This window comes from Hemitrygon akajei, chromosome 11 (assembly GCF_048418815.1).
Source record: "Hemitrygon akajei chromosome 11, sHemAka1.3, whole genome shotgun sequence".
NCBI classification, from domain to species: Eukaryota; Metazoa; Chordata; class Chondrichthyes; order Myliobatiformes; family Dasyatidae; genus Hemitrygon; species Hemitrygon akajei.
Window position 1 is genome coordinate 46,492,905 of NC_133134.1, and position 24,229 is coordinate 46,517,133.

A 24,229-nucleotide genomic window follows, 5' to 3' on the forward strand; every position below is an offset into this window, starting at 1 on the left:
GCTTTCTACAGCTTACTTTGACCCTGTGCAGTGCTTCCCCCCATTCCGGGAGGTGATGCAGTCAGTTAGAATGCTCTCCACGATACATCTGCAGAAATTTACAAGTGTCGTTGGTGACATACCAATTCTCCTCAAACTCCTAATAGCTGCTGCCGTGCCTTCTTTGTAACTGCATCAAAATGTTGGGCCCAAAACAGATCCTCAGAGATGTTAACATCCAGGAATTTGAAATTGTTCACCCCTTCCATTCCTAATCCTCGATGAGCACTGGTGTGTGTTCCACCGTCTTATCCTTTCTGAAGTCCACAATTAACTTCTTGGTCTTACTGAAATTGAGTGCAAGGTTGTTGATCCAACACTACTCAACAATCTCACTACTGTGTGCCTTCCCATCACCATATGAAATTCTGCCAACAATAGCTATGTCATCAGCAAATTTATAGATGGTACTTGTGCTGTGCCTAGCCACATAGTTATGAGTGTAGAGAGAGTAAAGCGGTGGATACATCCTTCAAGGGCGCCAGTGTTGATTGTCTGCAAGGTGGAGATGTTATTTCTGATCTGCACAGACTGTGGTCTTCTGGCGAGGAACTGCAGGGAGGTACTGAGGCCTTTGGAGCTTTTTGTTCAGAACTTTAGGAATTACTGTGTTAAATCTGAGGCATAGTCAATAAACAGCAACCTGACATAGCTATTTGTATTGTCTAGGAGATCAAAGGCTTTGTGAAGAGCCAATGAGAGTGCATCTGCAGTAGACCTCCTGAGGTGATAGACAAATAGCAGTGGGTCCAGGTCCTTGCTTAGGCAGGAATTAATTCTAGTCATAGTCAACCTCTCAAAGCACTTCATTGCCATAGATTTGAGTGCCACTGGACGATAGTTATTTGGACAGCTCACCCTGCTCTTCCTGGGCAATGACATGATTCTTGCCCTTTTGAAGCAAATAGTAAAATCAAAATATAAACTATATTCCGTGTTGCATTCTAAAGTCAGAAGGTCAGAACATGAATACAAGTCCTACCCCAGCAATGGAGCACTACAGACCATCATGGGCTTGTCTCTGGTCATGTTTGCTTGCGCACTGATGTCTCCTATTGCACAGAATGTTTTCACTGTCTTATATAATTCTGATAAAATTTATGCATGACTTATGTTCTTGTGTTGTCTGAATCTGCATGCCTATTATGCCAGTGCAAGCAAGTTTTTCGTTGGACCTGCACTTCACTGCACTTTTGCACATGTCAATGAATTCTACTTGGTCCGACCTGAAGTCAACTAATTGTCCTTTTGTGTTCACTTTGGTTCTAAGCTACTCCCTGTCCAAGTCCTCCCATGCATTTTTACACCAGTGGCGGCGGATAGCATGAGGTCTATCTGTTGATGTTCCACTTTATTCCACCACAAACAAATGACAATGTTGCATATATATCAGAATAAACCCCGTCCCCAAAACATAATAACATACAATGTAACAAGCAACATAAACGGCGAACTTAACAGTCTGGGTGAATTCTGACTAATGAAATTAGTCCCTGCAATACCTTGATGTCACAGAATTGCAGAGTCATAGACATCCATATCACAAAGCCCATGCAATTCCTTGTGCCAATAGAAGACTACAAAAGCTAGGAGGTTACATTCAGTGGAAAAATGTTACCATTGACCTGTGTTTCCCTCAGAATTGTCAGAAGCCGTTTTTCTTCTGCACAACTGCGTAAGTTTCAGGGTTGAAATCAGCAGATTTTCTGAAGCTGTTCCAATCTGTACGCTTCATGCACTTCACGGTTCAGGATTGGAACACAAAGCTGCAGGAATTCACCATCAGGACTGGAGGGGAATGTATTCAAACATCCTGCCCCAGTCTGGACTTGGCATTGGAACTGAGTCTCCATTGATCTGAATGCTAGGAACAGCTAGAATGGAAGAAGGTGCATGTTAATCAGTCTGAAGAAGTTTGAGTCTTTCTGTATGTATGCAAAGAATTTTAAGAGTTTTTAAGTTTTCTTACATATTTTTGAGTTTTAAGTTTATTTTTTTATGAAGCTATTAATAGTTCGAATTGATTTTCAATTCTTTCACTGTTTTGAAAGCAACTAAGGTGCTGGCACAGCTGCCAAAGACTATCTGTAGTTTTATGTGGACAGATTAATCTTCCACCAGCCTTCCGAACAGCTCCTTCCCAACCCATATTCCTGTTGACCCAACTAAATGGGATCTGATTACATCATTAAGTGCCTTGGCAAAGTCTTGGGGAAGTGACTTGTGGGATCCTCTCTCAGAAATGCCAACTAGATAAATCCAGGCATTTTTTAGAGGTTAGCAAATGGTTTTAAATTCTGATCAACATTTGAAAATGATGAGAAAAATAAAATATCTTCTTACTTTTTAAAAATATCCCATATGGAAGAAATAAAAACGAATACAAAACTGCTGCACACAACAGTTTTATTTTTACTTGAGGTTGGATTTCTGGAGAACAGCTATTCTGAACAAGCTACCAGTTTCCTTCAAATGCACTGGATAAATGAGCCGCAAAAAAGACCTTGCCAGGTTTTATGTGCAATATAATTGATTCAGTCCAGGAGGCATTACAATGTATAGTCTATTGAAACAAAATAAGCCCTAACATAGCTACACACCAGAGATTCTGCAGATGCTGGAAATCCAGAACAACACACACAAAATGCTGGAGGAACTCAGCAGGCCAGGTGGTATGTATAGAAATGCATTAACAGTCAACATTTCCGGCTGAGCCCTTTTTTCAGGGCTAGTGAGGAACTGGGAAGACGTCAGAATAAAAAGGTTGGGGAGAGTGGAGGGAGGATGAGCTGGAAGGTGATAGGTGAAGCCTGGTGGGTGGGAAAGGCAAAGGACTGGAGCTACAGTATTCAGAATCAGAACCAGAATCAGAATCAGATTTAATATCACTGGCATATGCCATGAAATTTGTTGTCTGTTGCAGCAGCAGCACAATGCAATATATAATAATAAAGAAAAAAATTTGAATTACAGTAAGTATATATATAATAGTTAAATTAAATAAGTAGTGCAAAAATTAAACCGTAGTGAGGTAGAGTTCATGGGTTCAATGTCCATTCAGAAATCTGATGGCAGAGGGGAAGAAGCTGTTCCTGAATCATTGAGTGTGTGCCTTCAGGCTCGTGTACCTCCCTCCTGATGGTAGGAATGAGAAGAGGGCATGCCCTGGCTGATGGGGGTACTTAATGATGGATGCCGCCTTGTTGAGGCATTGCTTCTTGAAGATGTTCTGGATACTCTGCAGCTTATTTTGATTCTGTGTAGTAGCCTCACCCTTCCCATACCAGACAGCGATTCAGCCAGTTAGAATGCTCTCCATGGTACATGTATAGAAATTTGCGAGTATCTTTGGTGGCTTAGCAAATCTCTTCAAACTCCTAATGAAATATTGCTGCTGTCCTGCCTTCTTTGCTGCTGAATCAATATGTTGGGCCCAGGATAGATCCTCAGAGATAATGACACTCAGACACTTGAAATTGCTCACCCCTTCCATTTCCGATCCCTCGATGAGGACTGGTGTGTGTTTCACCATCTTACCCTTTCTGAAGTCGACAAAAAGATCTTTGGCCTTACTGACATTTAGTGCAAGGTTGTTGCTGCGACACCACTCAGCTAGCTGATCTGTCTTGCTCCTGTACACCCTCTTGTCACCATCTGAAATTCTGCCGACAACAGTTGTGTCACAAGCAAATTTATAGGTGAGCTGTGCCGAGCCTCACAGTCATGGGTGTGGAGAGAGTAGAGCAGTGGGTTAAGCACACATCCTTGAGGTGGCCAGAGTTGATTGTCAGTAAGGTGGAGGTGTTATTTCCGATCCACACAGATTGTGGTCTTCCAGTTAGGAAGCCAAGGATCCAGTTGCAGACAGAGGTACAGAGGTCCAGGTTTTTAGGGCTTTTTGATCAGAACTGTAGGAATGAGTGTTAAACACTGAGCTGTAGTCAATAAACAGCAACCTGGCATGGGTACTTGTATTGACCAGGTGATCCAAAGCCACGTGAGGTGCCAATAAGGTTGCATCTGCAGTAGGCCTATTGTGACAACTGACTCCACAACCTCTCCACTAACTGTTCTGGCACTCTGGTTCCCATCCCCCTGCAACTCTCGTTAAACCCCACTCTGTAGATTTATTATCATAGACATACTATGTCATGCAATGTTTTGTGTTGTGGCCACAGACTACTGCAATACATAAAAAAATGCATGACTCTATAATATATACATACACACATGCATTCACATATACATTATATGTTGATGGATTAACCAGATGGCAGATGACAAAGCTGTTCCTAAAACGTTGAGTGGGTGCGTCATGCTCCTGTACCTCCTGTCTGATGGTCCCCTCAGATCACTCAGTTAGGCTCTGAGCAACATAAAAGAAGAGAAAATGGGAGAAGTGAAAAATTGAGCTTGTGCTTAGGGTCGAAAGGCTGAAGAAGTGAAGGAAGCTGGAAATTCAGAAGAGGTCAGATTAGGGGGATTGCCAAGCAGTTTTAAGGTTCTGCAATTAAGCTTGTCAGGTTCCTGACAAGTTACCTGAAGAGTTTAGTACTCTGAGAGTTTAACATAGAAACATAGAAAACCTACAGCACAATGCAGGCCCTTCGGCCCACGATGCCGTGCTGAACATGTACTTACTTTAGACATTACCTAGGGTTACCCATAGCCCTCTATTTTTCTAAGCTCCATGTACCTATCCAGGAGTCTCTTAAAGCACCCTATCATATTCGCCTCCACCACTGCCGTCGGCAGCCCATTCCACGCACTCACCACTCTCTGTATAAAAAACCTTACCCCTGACATCTCCTCTGTACCTACTTCCAAGCACTTTCAAACTGTGCCCTCATGTGCTAACCATTTCAGCCCTGGGAAAAAGGCTCAGACTATCCACATGATCAATGCCTTTCATCATCTTCTATACACATCTGTCAGGTCACCTCTCATCCTCCATCACTCCAAGGAGAAGGCCAAGTTCACTCAACCTATTCTCATAGGGCATGCTCCCCAATCCAGGCAACATTCTTGTAATTCTTCTCTGCGCCCTTTCTATAGTTTCAAGATCCTTCTGGTAGTGAGGTGACCAGAACTTAACACAGTTCTCCAAGTGAGGACTGACCAGGGTCCTATATAGCTGTAACATTACCTCTCGGCTCTTAAACTCAAACCCACAGCTGATGAAGGCCAATACACCATACGCCTTCTTAACCACACAGTCAACCTGCGCAGCAGCTTTGAGTGTCCTATGGACTCGGACCCGAAGATCACTCTGATCCTCCACACTGCCAAGAGCCTTACCGTTAATACTATATTCTGCCATCATACTTGACCTACCAAAATGATCCACCTCACACTTATCTGGGATGAACTCCATCTGCCATTTCTCAGCCCAGTTTTGCATCCTATCAATGTCCCACTGTAAACTCTGACAGCCCTCCACACTATCCACAACACCACCAACCGTTGTGTCATCAGCAAATTTACTAACGGATCCCTCCACTTCCTCATCCAGGTCATTTATAAAACTCACGAAGAGTAAGGGTCCCAGAACAGATCTCTGAGGCACTCCACTGGTCACCGACCTCCATGCAGACTATGACCCGTGTACAACCACTCTTTGCCTTCTGTGTGCCAGCCAGTTCTGGATCTACAAAGCAATGTCCCCTTGGATGCCATGCCTCCTTACTTTCTCAATAAGCCTTGTATGGGGTACCTTATCAAATGCCTTGCTGAAATCCATATACACTACATCTACTTCTTTACCTTCATCAATGTGTTTAGTCACATCCTCAAAAAATTCAATCAGGCTCGTAAAGCACAACCTGCCCTTGACAAAGCCATGCTGACTATTCCTAATCATATTATACCTCTCCAAATGTTCATAAATCCTGCCTCTCAATCTCTTCTCCATCAACTTACCAACCACTGAAGTAAGACTCACTGGTCTATTATTTCCTGGGCTATCTCTACTCTCTTTCTTGGATAAGGGAATAACATCTGCAAAGCTCCAATCCTCCGGAATCTCTCCCATCCCCATTGATGATGCAAAGATCATTGACAGAGGATCAGCAATCTCCTCCCTCACCTCCCACAGTAGCCTGGGTACATCCCATCCGGTCCCGATGAATTATCCAACTTGATGCTTTCTAAAAGCTCCAGTACATCCTCTTTCTTAATGTCTATATGCTCAAGCTTTTCAGTCCTCTATAAGTCATCTCACAATTGCCGAGGTCCTTTTCCATAGTGAGTACTGAAGCAAAGTACTCATTAAGTACCTCCACTATCTCCTCTGCTTCCATATACACTTTTCCACTGTCACACTTGATTGGTCCTATTCTCTCATATCTTATCCTCTTGCTCTTCATATACTTGTAGAACACCTTGGGGTTTTCCTTAATCCTGTTCGACAAGGCCTTCCCATGACCCCTTCTGGCTCTCCTAATTTCAATCCTAAACTCCTGACATCTTTTTCCTGTCTCATTGGAACATACCTATGTAGAGCACCACACAAATATTCCTGAACACTTGCTACATTTCTGCAGTACGTTTCCCTGAGAACATCTGCTCCAATTTACACTTCCAAGTTCCTGCCTGATAGCTTCACATTTCCCCTTATTCCAATTAAATGCTTTCCTAACTTGTCTGTTTCTATCCCCCTTCAATGCTATGGTAAAGGAGATAGAATTATGATCACTATCTCCAAAATGCTCACCCACTGGTAGACCTGAGACCTGACCAGGTTCATTTCCCAATACCAATACCAGTTTTTCGCCATTAATGCTGTGTTAGTATTGTTCTGCACAGTTCTTTCACTGTTACAGAACAAACCATTAGAACATATGCAGAAGTGTAAAATTTCATGTAAATGCTGTCTGTTGTGTCACATGCAAAAACAGCATCAGCCTTTAATAAAGTGAAAGGGACACGTTTAACGTGCTCATCAAGCTGCAACACTGCCTCGTACCCCAGTCCTGACTTAAGAAGCTCAGACAAACTGTTGTTACATTTAACAACTGGCGAGGAAGCAAAATTAATTCAGCGTCTAACGTATGGCATTTGGCAAACAGGCACACAGATATTAAAGAATAAAGATGCGTCATTTATAAGCAAAGTTCAACCAACTAGAGGCTAGACAATAATGAATCTTTGAACAGCGCCAGTTGAATGGGGAAATAGAGAGAGAGGTGGTGGCATCCGTTAGTCTCGCCAGAACATGGATCTGTGCCTAGAAGGTTTCCAGGGCGCAGGCCTGGGCAAGGTTGTATGGAAGACCAGCAGTTGCCCATGCAGCAAGTCTCCCCTCTCCATGCCACCGATGTCCAAGGGAAGGGCAAGGGCCAATACAACCTGGCACCGGTGTCATCACAGGACTTGCCAGAGCGAGGTTGAAGGCAACCTCAGACAGCCATAGGGACTCCATCTCCGGATTTATCCGCAGGGTTTACTCCTGAAGCCTTTCCCATAAGTGGGTATGGCCGCAAGGCAGCGGAGGTTTGAAATCAGAGTTTTCCCTCTCTTAGGTGGACTGTCTTCCCAGGCTGACGAGCTCCATCTACCCGAAGCACTGGTTTAAAGGCACCAGGACCCGCCTTTGCCCCTTCTCCTGTAAGTAGAAACAGTTCCGCCGGGCTTAGCGGCTAAACTACATGAGAAGGCCAGGAGTTGGACTTGGTTGTCAGAGGCCATTTGAGTTGCATGCCATGAGAAGCACTTTTAGGTAGTGGGAGCTTGTCTCCACTACCACCCCTCGGCTTGACAACCTTAGGAACCGGAGAGAGAGAATGTATAGTTAATTTGTCTGCAGGTACAGGCAAGATGTTGTGTTACTGTCCTCATCTGAAGTCCATGCATACACAGTTCCATTGGATGGGTTGTGTGATGGGTAAGCAGCTACAATCACACCCAAAGTTCTGCATCATTGACCTGGAGACTTCAAGTCCCTCTATGGCAATTGAGGAATTTAACTGGATGAATTTAAAAATATGTTAAATTAAATCTAATCTCAGTCATACTGACTATTGATAGTTGTAAAGACCTCTTTGGCCTACTAATATCCTTCACAGAAAGAATCTACTATCTTTACCTGGTCTGGACTATAAGGTTAACTCTCAACTGACTCACACTGATGGGTAACTAGCAATTTACAATTAAAACACCGGGCTTAGTAATAACAAATCCTAAGGGTGAATGAATAGAAATCAAGCAGGAATGACAATTATGTCAAATTCCTGGTCCTCCATTCAATTCAGTCCTCCCTTGTAACAGCCTGGCTAAATAAGTTATGACCAATGGTCAAACTCAGGACGTCAACGCTCTATAGGGCATTGCATTACTTCACATGATGACTGAAGTTATTAAAACAATAGAATTATCCTGACATCAGTTACTGTGGTAAAGTATTACAATGTAATTTTCTTCAATTAGAAAATAATCTAATTAATTAATTTTAGCAATGGTGGACTTTGCAACCAACAACCCTTTAACTCTCCAAGAGGACCACAACCTTGTTATGGTTTTGTTTGTCATGCCTCAATGGCTCAGACAGCTATGTTGGCTGGAGTCAGGGTCTTGATAGGGTCACCCATGTCAAGCAGGTCAAACGATGGAGAACAGACTAAGTGTAGTCCATTGGTCCTAGAGGTTGGGGGTTCAGCTCAGAGCTAAGAACCCTAATTGGTAAAAGAAAATTGTTGCAGAAACAGCAATAAAGCATCCTTCTACATCTGAGTGTGACGGAATTCAAAGGTTACAGGAGGAAGGCTGGGAACTGGGGTTGAGGTGGAGATAAAAAAAAGGATCAGCCATGATTGAATGGCTGAGCAGACTCGATGGACCAGATGGCCTAATTCTGCACCTATGTCTTATGGTCTAGTTCCTGAGTCTCCACCCAGGACTTGTATGACTAACAGTAGTGAAAACCAAGAGGACATGATGAAGGAAGCCCTGAACACCACCAAAGATGGAGGATCTTCTTTGCTGCCCTAAACATCAGCGGCGTAACAGGCACCTTTTAACTCAAAACTGGATGCTCCAACCATTGAGTTGCCACACATCAAAATTATAAATAAAAGTTCCACATACATTAGATATTTTAGTGGGTACAGAAAATACTTGAAAAGTGGATCTATTGTATAATTAATGCAAATGCAAAACATTTGTAAAAGAATACAGTTCAGGAACCAATCTGTCAGTGCCATAGGCTGGTGTTGGGCATCTCCATAAGTTGACTATTGGACTGGTTGAGGTATTACCTGACTGTGAAGAAGATAACCAGGAGTTGTAAGGTCATGGATGCAGAATTAGGAAAATCGAATAAATCACAAGCTTCTGAAAGCAAACAAACTTCTCGTGGGAAAAATACAGCTGGAAAATGTTGATTATGATGTGAATTCCAGATAACTTTAGCTTGTACAGACTCCTGATTTGTTTCATATAATTTGGAATTTGATTTGGTAAGTGAAATTATCTAATAAAAACTCCAACACAACTAAGGAGGAACAAACTGTGCAAATAAATTTGCTCTTGGTGTTCTATTACGCTCGATTTGGACCTGTGTCAATAGTCCAAATCGCCTATGATCAGAACTTATTAAAATTTAGCAAATCTGTGATCCCAGAGCAGGCTGAAACCTTACCATTTCCCAAAGATACCAATAAAGCGAAAGCTTACAAGTCAACGGGGCTTGCTGAAATTTCCCTTATGGTTTGCAGCTGTCCTTGCAATTTTATGATCTTATGACTTAATTTGTTTGAAAATAATTTAAATGCAGAGAAATGTTTGGAAGGACGCTGACTAAAAGAGAGAATCTTGTGTAAACTCAAACCAGGATTTTTAGCAACATGAAAAATCAGAAGAATTCTTCCCATTCAGCATTGGAGGAGTTGAGTTATGAGGGGAGACTGGACTGGACTGTTTTCCAGGAGTGAAAGTGGCTGAGGGGTGACCTCATGAGTGCTTATAAAATCATGAGGGGCATAAATAAGAAGAACAGTCCCAGGGTAGAGGAGTCTAATACTAGAGGCATAAATTTAAGGAGAAAGGGGAAAATTTTAAAGGCAACCTGAGGGGCAAATTTTTCATACGAAGAGAGGTGGGTAAGTGGAATGATCTGCTAGAGGAAGTGGAAGAAGCAGGAACAATTCCAGGATTTAATCAACATTTGGATAGGTACATGTATAGGAAAGGCTTAGAGTTGGGATTCCCAAACTTTTTATTCAATACACCCCCTACCATTAACCAAAGGGTCTATGGATCCCAGGTTGAGAAGCCCTAGTTTAGAGGGATATGGGCCAAAGGCAGGCAAATGGGACTAGCTCAACTAGGCACATTTTTCAGCATAGAGAAGTCAGGCCGCAGGGACTGCTTCTCTGCTGTATGACACTATAATGAAGCAGACTATTTGGGTTTTTCCCCCCCGGGCACAGTTATATTGAAGCATTTAATAGTGTGTTAATGAATCAACATATAAAGTTAGCCGAGTGTGGTGTCAGGAATGGTTTTACAGAGACAAATTTTACACTTTAAGCTAAATATACTGATGTCAAGCATCTCTTCCCTTTCCACCTCTCAACATTTCTTCCTTTAAGATCTCCTAAAAAACGCAGCTGTTCGACCCTGAGATAATTTTTGCTCAGTGTCAGAGTTTGCTTCATAATGCTCCATTGAGTGTGTTCCTCTTAAGGTACTTTATTATGTTATGTTGAGGTTGTTTAAATATTGACGAGTATTATCCATGTGTCTTGGAAGAGTATGTGGGAATTTGGTAGAACATTCTCCTCAGAAGAAAACTCCTGGCATCATTGGAATGATCACTAAAAAAATATACAAGTGCAGCTGACCCCAAAAGCAGATGCATTGCTGGGCACTCTGAGGACTCTGAGCTAATGCTAAATTTCAATTTTAATCCCCTTCCTGTCCCCTTCCCTCTCCCTCTTGTACTTAAATAATAAAATCCAATAGTTAATTGCAAAAAATGGATTTCTCATAGAATTTACTGGTGAAGTGGGATCTGTAACCTGTAATCTCTATATTAATTTAGTTAGCTCAAGGGTGGGCCTAGCATCAGAAAAAAAAAAACATAAAACCAAATAATGTCAATTAGAGCAGACCACCTACCTACTCACCTCAGGATTGTGTTTCTAATCCCATACATCATCAGGCACGAATGTCCAGTGCAGATTGAAACCTTATAATATACATTCTGACAGGAGAAGATTTAACTTCTGGAAGGACCTGATGTATGTTGATTTCTGATTCACCTCTCTTTTCCTTGATAATGCTAAAGCTTAGCCTGTCTTAAGGGTATCTGGCACAATACAATACAACGGCTTTGTATGGTGGTTGAAGCAGAGATTTACAAAGCATAATTACCCCCTTGTGAAACCTCTGATCAGTCAGATAAATGACAGCTTCCCTTTCCTTTCTCATATCTGTGAATTGTACACTAAAAGTTCTTGGAGTTCATTTGATTGAGCCAGCAGTGCTTTCTAATTTTTTCTGCCATGTTCAGGCTCAACAACTACCATTTGGTTTTGCAGGAATATTGTTGAAATTTGATTATTTTTTGAAAAATATTTCTGACGTGCTGAGTATAATCATTTCCATCTGAATGTATGCAGTAAGGAGGAAGAGGAAAAAGAACTTATTTTGAGATATTTCATGACCTTGGAAGATGAAAAAAGCATTTCATAGACAATAAAGTTATTTTTATGTTTAGTCACCGCAGACAGAAAAAAGATATTTCCTCTGGAGTTTATCTCCTTCCTTCAAGATACTGTGAATGATCTCAGAACTGAGAGTAAGTGCATGAGTGAAGGTCTCCGCCGGTCAGAGTTGGCATAGATATTGTGCCCTACCTGTCTAGATATGCAAGCCCGGGCAAGCTGCTGCCCTTGTAGCAAGCTCCCCCTCTCCATGCATCTGATGAACTCAAAGGAACGGCAGAGACCAATATGGTTTGGCATCAGCAGCATCACAGGAGTTGCCAGTCAGCATTAAACTCAATGTAGGACTGCCTTAGGGATTTTTCCCTAGGGGTTTACCCTCAAAGCCTTCCCCATGACTGGGTATACCCGGAAGGCAGCAGAGGCTTGAGATCGGAGCTTTCCTTCTCCTTGATGAACTGCCATCTATGGCTGCCGAGCCCCATCTGCCTGAAGCAACTGGTTTTAAGGCACCAGTAACCCGATTTTGCCCCTTCTCTTGTGAGTAGAAATGGTTCCACCGGGCTTAGTAGCTAAGCCACATATGAAGGCCAGGAGCTGGACATGGTTGTCAGAGGCTATTTGAGACGCACGCCATTGGGAGCATTTAATCGATTGCGGGTGCTTGTCCCCATTTTCACCCCTGGCTGTAACAACCTTAAGGAGCCAGGACTGAGAATTGAATTGAATTGACTTTATTACTTACATCCTTCATAAACATGAGGAGTAAAAATCTTTACATTACGTCTCCATTCAACTGTGCAATGTGCAATTATAGTAATTTATGATAAATATTATGTACAACAGGATAGACAATATAACATAGATATACAGTTGTGTCAGCATGAGTTAATCAGTCTGATGGCCTGGTGGAGGAAGCTGTCCCAGAGCCTGTTGGTCCTGGCTTTTATGCTGCGGTACCGTTTCCCGGATGGTGTCAGCTGGAACAGTTTGTGGTTGGGGTGACTTGGGTCTCCAACGATCCTTCAGGCCCTTTTCTCACACATGTCTTTATAAGTACAGTATCCTGAATCATGGGAAGTTCACAACTACACATGCACTGGGCTTTCTGCACTACTCTCTGCTGAATCTTGTGATTAAGGGAGGTACAGTTCCCACACCAGGCAATGGTGCAGCCAGTCAGAATACTCTCAATCGTGCCCCTATAGAAAGTTCTTAAGAATTTGGGGGGCCATACCACAGTTCTTCAACCGTCTGAGGTGAAAGAAGCACTGTTGTGCCTTTTTCACCATACAGCTGGTATATACAGACCACGTGAGATCCTCGGTGATGTCTATGCTGAGGAACTTAAAAGCTGTTCACTCTCTCAACTCCAGATCCATTGACGTCCAGGGGTTAGCCTGTCTCCATTCCTTTTGTAGTCCACAACCAGTTCCTTTGTTTTTGCGACATTGAGGAAGAGGTTGTTTTCTTGACACCACTGTGTCAGGGTGATAACTTCTTCTCTGTAGGCTGTCTCATTATTATTTGAGATTAGACCAATCAGTGTAGTGTTGTCAGCAAATTTAATTAGCAGATTGGAGCTGTGGGTGGCGATACAGTCATGGGTTTACAGGGAGTAAAGGAGAGGGCTTAGTACACAGCCCTGAGGGGCACCTGTATTGAGGGTCAGAGGGGCAAATGTGAGGGAGCCCACCCTTACCACCTGTCAGTGATCTGACAGGAACTCCAGGATCCAGATACACAAGGCAGAGTGAAGGCCGAGGTCTCTGAGCTTCTTGTCAAGCCTGGAGGGAATTATGGTGTTGCATGGTGAACTGTAGTCCAAGAACAGCATTCTCACATAAGCATCCTTCTTCTCCAGATGTGTAAGGACGGTATGTAGAGCTGTGGCTATTGCTTTGTCTGTCGATCGGTTGTGTTGGTAGGCAAATTATAGAGGGTCCAGTGTGGATGGCAGCAAGCTGCAGATATAGTCTTTGAACAGCCTCTCAAAGCATTTGCTTATTATTAAGGTGAGCGTGACAGGATGCCAGTCATTCAGACATGTTACCTTGGTCTTTTTAGGTACAGAAACAATGGTGGATGTTTTGAAGCAGGAGGGCACTGGGAGTGGAAGAGATTTAAAATGTCTGTAAATACACCTGCCACATCCTGAGTACCAGCCCTGCATATTATTGAAGGATTCTATGGGTATGAATTAAAGACTGGCAAATGGAGTTAAATAGGGCATGATAAATGGTGAAAAATGTTCAAGAATTTGAGTTCTCTAATTCTTACCCCATAAAAGGTAGGAAAATACAGCTGCCAATTTGTACACAGCAAGCTCTCATATTCAGCATTGGGATAATTAGCTGATAATATGTTCTGATTAAGGGATAACAAAATAGACCAGACACATGTATTAACCATGCCCCAATAATCACCCTCAAAGCCAGTAATGCAAAGCAGCACCAAAGTGGGGTTTTTCCTTATGCCAGGAGTCTCATGTGCTGAGTGAACCCTCCTAATAGTGCCAATCGAAGCGAAATTTATGACAATCATCATGCTCACAGAATAGGGATGACACAAAACAAACATGAGATGGCAAACATTCCCCAGCACTGCAACACCAGGACAAAATCACTGCAGTTCAAGCAATTTCAGTCCCTTTCATTTTTTTAAAAGGACCACTCACTCGTCAATTATCAATTAACCTTAACTTTACCTATTACAGTCAGGGAGAATGGAATGTAAGGTGAAACAGCGGGTCTTCTTTCGTGTCTGACAAAAATCTTTTGTGAACACTTAAAGACCCCATAATCACTAAGGGAAGGGTGTAGTTCTGCTTCTCCATATTTCAGAATATGCTCTGTGGTCAACAGTAAATATTAAGCTTCCAGATTCCTAGTAGGGCATTTTAGTCCATTGTACTTGCTCACATTTCACTATAACCCACTCATTCTCCTACCATCCACCTCAGCTGAGTGAAATTTACAGTAGCCAGTTAAATCGGAAAGGTCAGGTGCAGGCCAAATTTTGGTGGCGGGGTCCAGGCCCCAAAGTGTATCAAAGCAACTGAACCCGATGTTTGGACGACGACTTAAGCACCGGGCCAAATTGAAAAGGTCAGGGCGATGGGGCCTGAGGCAGGGACGGGCCGGTTCAGGTTGCTACTCCGTGAGGTTTACTCAGCTCTGCACTAAATTAAGGCTCTGTGGACGGACTCTCTTTGTGGATTTCCATTCAGAATGCTATTTGGTTGCATTTATTGTTTTTCCCTCTGCACGTTGGTTGTTTTGACGGTCTTTTTTAAAATGGGTTCTTCTGGGTTTCTTTGTTTTGTGGCTGCCTGTAAGATGACCAGTCTCAGGGTTGTATAATGTATACATACTTTGAAAATAAATGTTCTTTGAACTTAACAGCTAGCACGTCTTTGGGGTGAAACCGGAGTACTTGAGGAAAGGGATGTGTAGAAACCCAGGAGTCAAAGGAAAAAAATTGTAAGGTTCGCTTTGACAACACTGAAGGTCGGTATCAAACCTAGATTGCAGGAGCCTTGAAGCATCAGTATTGAGTGTCATGCCACAATGCACAGAAATTATTAACCATACATTTTTATTTTGAATAACTGTTGTCCAATACCATATACGTTTGTACAAGGTTGCTGATGATACCACTGTGGTGGGCCATATCAATGATGGTGATGAATCAGCATACAGAAGGGAGACTGAAAATTTGGCTGTGATGTAATAACAACAACCTCTCACTCTATGTCAGCAAGACCAAGGAACTGATTTGGACTTTTGGAGAAGGAAACCAGAGGTCCATGAGCCAGTACTCATTGGAGGATCGAAGGTGGAGAGGGTCGTTAACTTTAAATTCCTGGGTGTCACTATCTCAGAGGACCTCTTCCTGGACCCATCATATAAATATAATTGCGAAGGAAGCACAACAGCACCTGCACTTCCTCAGGAGTCTGGGAGATCCAGTATGTCATCGAAAACCTTGACAAACATCTCTGGGTGTGTGGTGGAACCTGTGCTGACTGGCTGCGTTATGGGCTGGTATGGAAACACCATCCTTTGAGTGGAAAATCCTACAAAATGTAGTGGATTCGGCCCAATACAATATGGGTAAAGCTATCCCAACCATTGAGCACGTCTACATGAAATATTGTCGTAGAAAAGCAGCATCCATCATCAAACTTCCCCACCACCAATGGCTATGCTCTTTCTCACTGCTGCCATCAGGTAGAAGGTAGAAGTGCCTCAGAAATCACACCACCAAGTTCAAAACAATTATTATCCCTCAACGTCAGGCTCTTAAACAAATGGGGATAACTACACTTTCTATTTCTGGTGTTCCCACAACCGATGATCTCACTTTAAGAACTCTTTATCTTGTTATTTCATTCTCTTGTTATTTATTGCTATTTGTTTATATTTGTATTTGCATAGTTTGTTGTTCATTGATCCTCTTTACAGTTATCGTTCTATAGATTTCTTAAATATGCCCACAGGAAAAAGAATCTCAGTATTGTATGTGGAGACATGTATGTACTCTGATAAATTTAACTCTGAACTTTAAAATTTGAACTCGTCTTTTAATTGTGTGGCACCCTCAATTTGTAAAACTGTTTGCACATATCTTAGAAATAATTACATTATTGAAAATCACCACGTTTGGATGAAGATGGAGATAGCATTTTACAGTACTGATGCCATTCCCACTGACACAATGTTAATGTATCTTTGCTTATCTGTCATTATTGGTAATGTAATTGCAAACTAGAGGCAGATACATTAGGGATAGTTAAGAAGATCCTAGGTAGGCAAATGGATGGCTATGTATGAGCTAAGGGTTAGATTATATTGATCTAAGGGTTAGGATGATTTTACAGTAGGTTCAAAGATTCATTTATTATCAAAGTATGTATGCAGTATACAACTCTGAGATTTGTCTTCTCCAAAGAGTCTGCACAATGTTGTGGGCCTATACTGTGCTGAAGTGTTCTACGTCCTGTTATATAATGAAATATTTAATAAAAAATGCACTTACTTTCTATTCTCAGTTAGTGTATAATTTTAGAAATTATCTTTAAAAAAAGATATATACAGAATTAACAAAGTAATTTGAATGTTAGAATTCAAGCACAATATTACCATCATGGTGCAACATTGTTACCAGGCACCAGGCTTCCTGATGGCTTTTAGTACGTGTGCTGCCTCATATCATACGTGCAACCACCTGAGACATAGAAACCAAGGAAATCCAGCTTAGAAGGTTGGTTTTGACTCAGTTAGCTGATTTCAGATGAGATGACCGTGGGTTTGTTTGGTGGCCCTTAGATTTGTCAGGAAGGTTCAGTTAGACCTCTGCTGGTGAGCAGTTAGAGTAGGAACATAACAGAAATGGCCATACCTATGATGACCTCACAGCTGAATAGTCTTCTGGCATTATCTACTTCAGCTTGCACACACCTTTCAGGTAATTTCAGCATCATTGCCTGGAAGATTTCAGGACAATTGTGGAGCTGTATCCAAACTGAAATCAGATTTTCATATTAAGGACAAAAGCAATTTAGTAACTTGTCATTCAAACAAATCTTTTTGTGATTAAATTACATAGAATTTACAATATGGAAGCAGCTTGGACCTTCACACAGATTTCTCTTTGTCGGGCATGCTACTTTATCCTTTTGTTCCTTTCTTCTTTTATTTAATTAGTTTCCTTGCTTTTTGCTTCAACAAATGCATAGAGTGCCAAGGTCCACTTTCTCCTTTCTTTGAATGAGGAACCGTACCGTTTGTAAATTTATTATTAACTATTTAAAATGATGACTCATTTACAATAGTTGCTAATAAATCCACAAAGGAAATATCTACCTTATCAAACCATTAAGCAGGAAATTCTTCAGCTTTCTATTTACTAGAGAAAAGAGCCAGTCTTCTCTAACCCTCCTGATATTTACTCAGAAGGAGATCACACTAAAAACATAGCCTGTTTTTAATGTGCCGTGCAAAGGAAGCACAAAATTGATTGGCATAAAGCAATTGACACTTTTGCACATAATGTGAAATTTATTGCTGGCTCCATGTACAGTAAATGGTGCATCCACACACAGCAGCTTCTGGCTGCGAAGTGTGGTGTTAACCAGAGTGAAATGCATGTCGGATATTGCTGCTATGACATTGAAACATGCAAGAGTGCTGAAAGAACAGCTTTGATTGGGAAAGCAGCCCATAACACAAGGGGAAAGAGCTGCTTGAGCATGAATTAGTTGGATATTCTTCATCTGAGCCACAGTCAGTAAATCCTCACTTAAAGAGTACAGTGTATTTTAACATAAACAGGCCGTGTGTTCCTCTGCTCCCTAAAGAAAATCTTCAGCAAAATTTAAATAGAATCATTACTTTTCACAAGCAGCACATTTTCCCTAAAAAAAAATCACAGAACATCTCAAATTCATGTACATTTTTACAGCCAGAACATTTCAATTATCTGTTCAGTACATTTCTTAATCTGCTCTTGGAGATATATCAGTGGACAGATTACAGAAATGTAACGTATTCAATGGTTAACCACTGCAAAAGAGTTGGGATAAACAGTGCACTTTCAACTTCACAGTAAGTAACCGGTCTTGAGCTGCAGGGATAGGAGCTGGAGCTTTAGCAATTTATAAATTATATTAATGATTTGGAGGGTAGGAATAAGTGTTCTGTAGCCAGATTTACTGACGGTACAAGAAAAGTTGGATTGGCAAGTCAGGAGGAAGACATAAAGACGTATCAGAAGAAAACCAGCTACGCACAGCGTAGACTTTCCTTTCGGACATCCGAACCCTCCATCCCAGTAAGGACACCCATCATCAGTCTCCAACCCAACTCCCAAAAGAACTTCGGGATCAGCACATGGCATGCTCCTCCATCCCTGCACCCCCACCCCCTGCACAGTGTCCATTATCAGTTGCAAACTAGATATTTTGCCATGACAGTTGCCTATGTAAGCCACTACCTATTTTTGAGCTCAGTAGTGTTCAGACATTGGTATTACATAAACATGTCCTGACCTGCTTGAAAAGTTGGTTGTAAAATCACAGTGATGTGCAGATTGACTTAGCTCATCTATTTTGCACACTTGACATTTCAATGATTAATTCCTTCTTTTAGATTTTAGCTTACAAACAAAGCAAAATATTTCTACCTTTTAACAATATCACCACCATTTCCTGAGCACCGCACATTGCTTGCAAGGCTTCAATTAGTCACACATTTTACTACTAAGGAGTAGGCTGTATTCTCTGTCCCCTTAGCCTGTTATTTTACAGAAAGTGGAGGATTCTAAGTTTGGAGTACAAGAACATTGTGTCAATAAAACATAACAAGGTCATAAGAAGGTCATTTTATCAATCTGGTGTCATCCACAGTGAATGGATTCCTTCGTTTTGCCTAGGTCACTGCAATCGGAGAAGACACTGGAGCCCTTTTTTGGTCACTAAGACTTCTTACTGCTGATCTTGGCATCATCCATTTTTAGTCTTCATTTATAACAAATCAGAAGATAATCATACGAGTGGTGGCTTCATTAGTATTGGGAACTTGAGGTACATTTGATGGAGTGCTCCCATTGCATTTTGCATAGTGTCTTGGTCAATCCAAAATTAATTGCTAAATCAGCATGGTCCCACACAACATCCGTTCTCTGTGATTGATAATACAGGCTATCAGTGCGAAAATATTTATCTGTAAACATCATATCTCATAAGCATGAGGAGAGTTTGAGAAACAACATAGGTGACAAGCAGGCTTCGCTCCCAAATGAACTCAATGCTTTCTATGCTCGCGTTGACCATCAAAACACGGAGGAAACATCACGATCGTCCGCTACCCCAGTTACCCTGCAATTTCAACCTCTGAGGCTGATGTGAGAGCATCCTTCAGGAGAGTGAACCCATGGAAAGTTTGTGGCCCAGACTGGGCAGCTAAAGACCTGTGCTGATCAACTGGCTCAAGTGTTCACTAACTTTAAACCCTTGCTTCAGCAGTCTGAGATATGCACCTGCTTCAAGCAGGCTTCAATTATATTGATGCCAAAGAAGAATGTGGTAACCATCCTCAATGACTATCATCCATTAGCACTTCCATCCACTGTGATGAAGTACTTTGAGAGGTTGGTGATGAAACATACAAACCCATTTCCAGAAAAGTTGGGATATTTTCCAAAATGCAAAAACAACAAAAATATGTGATATGTTAATTCACGTGAACCCTTATTTAACTGACAAAAGTACAAAGAAAAGATTTTCAAAAGTTTTACTGACCAACTTAATTGTATTTTGTAAATATACACAAATTTAGAATTTGTTGGCTGCAACACACTCAACAAAAATTGGGACAGAGTTAAAATAAGATTGAAAAGTGCACAGAATATTCAAGTAACACCGGTTTGGAAGACTCCACATTAAGTAGGCTAATTGGTAGCAGGTGAGGTATCATGACTGGGTATAAAAGTAGCATCCAGCAAAGGCTCAGTCTTTGCAAGCAAGGATGGGTCGTGGCTCACCCCTTTGTGTCAAAATTCATGAGAGAATTGTTAGTCAGTTCAAAAGGAACATTTCCCAACACAAGATTGCAGAGAATTTAGGTCTTTCAACATCTACAGTACATAATATTGTGAAAAGATTCAAAGAATTCAGAGACATTTCAGTGCATAAAGGGCAAGGTCAGAAACCACTGTTGAATGCGCGTGATCTTCAAGCCCTCAGGCGGCACTGCCTAAGAAACTGTCATGCTGCTGTGACAATTATAGCCACCTGGGCTCGGGAGTACTTTGGAAAACCATTGTCACTTAACACAGTCCATCGCTGTATCCAGAAATGCAACTTGAAACTGTATTACGCAAGGAGGAAGCCATACATCAACTCTATGCAGAAACGCTGGCGAGTTCTCTGGGCCCGAGCTCATCTCAGATGGACCGAAGGACTGTGGAACCATGCGCTGTGGTCAGATGAGTCCACATTTCAGCTAGTTTTCGGAAAAAACGGGCGTCGAGTTCTCCGTGCCAAAGATGAAAACGACCATCCTGATTGTTATCAGCGAAAGGTGCAAAAGCCAGCATCTGTGATGGTATGGGGGTGCATCAGTGCCCACGGCATGGGTGAGCTGCATGTATGTGAAGGTACCATTGACTCTGAGGTGTATATTAGGATTTTTGAGAGACATATGTTGCCATCAAGGCGACGTCTCTTTTCGGGACGTCCATGCTTATTTCAGCAGGACAATGCCAGACCACAATCTGCACGGGCTACAACAGCGTGGCTTTGTAGACACAGAGTGCGTGTGCTTGACTGGCCTGCTGCCAGTCCAGATCTATCTCCTATTGAAAATGTATGGTGCATCATGAAGAGGAGAATCAGACAACGGAGACCACGGACTGTTGAGCAGCTGAAGTCTTATATCAAGCAAGAATGGACAAAATTTCCAATTATAAATCTACTACAATTAGTATCCTCAGTTCCAAAACGATTAAAAAGTGTTATTAAAAGGAAAGGTGATGTAACACAATGGTAAACATGCCTCTGTCCCAACTTTTGTTGAGTGTGTTGCAGCCATCAAATTCGAAATTTGTATATATTTACAAAATACAATTAAGTTGGTAAGTAAAGCTATTGAAAATCTTTTCTTTGTACTTTTGTCAGTTAAATAAAGGTTCACATGAATTAACATATCACAGATTTTTGCTTTTATTGCATTTTGGAAAATATCCCAACTTTTCTGGAAATGGGGTTTGTATAAACTCCTACCTGAGAAGCGACTTGGATCCACTCCAGTTCAGTTTGCCTACCAGTCCATAACACGTGCCATTTCAGTGACTCTTCTCTCAACCCTGGAACATCTGGACAACAAAGTGCATACATCAGGATGCTCTTCATCAATTACAGCTCAGCATTCAATACCATCATCCACTCAAAACTAATCAATAAGCTTCAAGAGCTTGACCACAATTCCTCCTCATGTAACTGGATCTTCAATTTCCTCACTTGCAGACCCTGGTCAGTTCAGATTGGGAACACCACCTCCTCCATGATCTCCATCAGTGCAGGAGCACCACAAGGCTGTGTGCTTAGACCCCCTACTCTACTCCATTTATACTAATAACTGTAAGGCTAAGCACAGCTCCACTACCGAATTTAAGTCTGCTGACGACACCACTGTCAGCTGGCTGATTCAAAAGTGGTGAGGAGTCAACATTATAGGAGGGAGATTGAAAATCTGGCTGAGTGGTGCCACAACAACACAATGTCAGGAAGCCCAAGGAGTTGACCGTTGATTTCAGGAGGAGGAAACAAGCGGAGGGATCAGAGATGGAGAGGATAAGCAACTTCAAATTCTTAAGTGTTATCATTTCAGAGGGGTTGTCCTGGGCCCAGCACTTAAGTCCAATTATGAAGAAAGCATGGCAGTGCCTCTACTTCCTTAGAAGTTTGCAAAGATTCATCATGACAACTAAAACTTTGACAAACTTCTATAGATGTGTAGTGGAGAGTATATTAACTGGCTGCATCACAGCCTAGCATGGAAACACCAATGCCCTTGAATGGAAAATTCTACAAAAAGTAGTGGATACTGTCCAGTCCTTTATGGGTAAAGGCCGCCCCTTAACTGAGCTCATCTACACAGAGCATTCACATAGGAAAGCAGCATCTATTATCAGGGACACCCCACCACCCAGGCCATGCTCCGTTCTCACTGCTGCAATCAGGAAGAAGGTACAGGAGCCTCTGGAATCACACCATCAGATTCAGGAACAGTTATTACCCTTCAATCTCCAGGCTCTTAAATCAGAGGGGGTAACTTCACTCAACTTCACTTGCCCCATGATTGAACAGTTCCGACAACCTATGGACTCACTTTGAAGGACTCCTCATCTCATGCTCTCAACATTCATTGTTTATTTATTTATTATTTTTATTTCTCTTTATTTATTTTGTTGTGTTTTGCACGTTGGTTGTTTGTCCATCCTGTTGCGATCAGTCTTCCATTGATTCTATTATGTTTCTTTAATTTACTGTGTATGCCCACAAGAAAACAAATCTCAGGGTTGTATATGGTGACATTTATGTACTTTGATAATAAATTTACTTCGAACTTTCAACTTTGAATGTAATGTAAAACCTGAAGATTGCAGAATTACAATTGGACCATTACAATGGGAAAGAAATAATGCTTAATTTCATTCAAATTACATTCAAATTCATAGCATCATATGCTGCAAAACAGTAATAAATAGACAGTACCCAAATAATAAAGCAGTGGTTTTCAGACTGAATTCAACAGTGAAGAAGTTTTCAAGCCCTTGAAACATTGGCATTGTTTTTCTGAAACTTTGATAAAGTTTTACAAAAGCCATGAAAATTAAATTATTCTGTATTTATCCCACTGGAGGACTGATGCAGGGCTGCTCCCCCTGAAGGGACAGAGTTTACAATGTCATCCATCAGTGGTGACACAGGCTGTACTGTGATTGCTAAGGCTGCGCTGACACATGACCCACTGTGCAACCATAAATCAAAGAGCTGGTGAAAGCTGCAAGAAAACACCATCTGAATTATTAGCATCCCAACATAAAACCTTCCCAGACTTTAAGGATCAAAAAGTAGACATGTGTGAGCTGAGCTCATAATACACCAACAGCCCGAGTCTAACGGACAACAAAGATGTTCTTGTAGAATTCTGGGTTAGTCACTTCAAAACTGAGTGCAACATCACACATGAAATAAGAAACAAGGAACAATATGGTTTCTCAGAAGTTGTGTTGGCAGTCATATACTTACTTCTTGATGGTTTAAAGAGGTTTATCTTTTGGAACAAATACTTTTTCATTATTTAACTGTTTTGACCATCACAAAAATTGATTGTCAGTGCAGTAATTAACATTTCAGTGGTTACAGATGTCTTTGTCGATTCAGCTTGGAACTTTTGAAAGTGGAAGTGAAAGCCTTTTGTTCAAACCCTCTTTTTGGAATCGGAGTTTGTTCCGCATCCAAATCTGTAAATGTGGATTATGGGAAATGTACAAACATTTGCATTCAGAGCAAACCAGGAGGCAAGGGTTGGAGGGGGTGGGAATTACCAAGCAACCTGCATTTTGTTTACTCTGTTTTATTTGAGGCCACAAGCTTGAGGCAATTGTATCCGGCACTGTAATCTTGACCTATTTCTGAGCAATGTGCAATCGCACCAAAGTGTGAGTCAAGAAAGTTCAATGTACTACATCAAGAAGCGACTCAGCAACAAAAGCAAAAAACCTCTTACAGACTCAAAAAAATTTAACGTTAATGTAATATGTGGATCTAATTTGCTAATAATAAATTATGTCCGTCTGTGAACTGATTTAAGAATACTTTAAGGGGAAGTCGTGGGTCCAGTTCTAACTCGTGTATATGTTGTGACTTAAATTATATATTTCCTTGAAAACGCAATGAAGTATGTTTTGGCTTAAGCCCATGAAAAACGATCAGAGCAACTTAGGCCCCCAACCTGGGG

General features: G+C 41.5%; 1 long non-coding RNA gene across 1 annotated transcript in view; it reads right to left on the reverse strand.

The window, feature by feature from the left end:
• LOC140735098 (uncharacterized) overlaps positions 1-23,637 on the reverse strand; it is a 49,086-nt gene extending 25,449 nt beyond the window's left edge. The window contains exons 1-2 of the long non-coding RNA XR_012100687.1: positions 23,518-23,637; positions 21,487-21,578 (exon numbers count right to left, since the gene is read on the reverse strand). This is a non-coding gene — a long non-coding RNA (uncharacterized lncRNA). The remainder of the gene's footprint in view (positions 1-21,486; positions 21,579-23,517) is intronic.
• Positions 23,638-24,229: the final 592 nt, after the last annotated feature.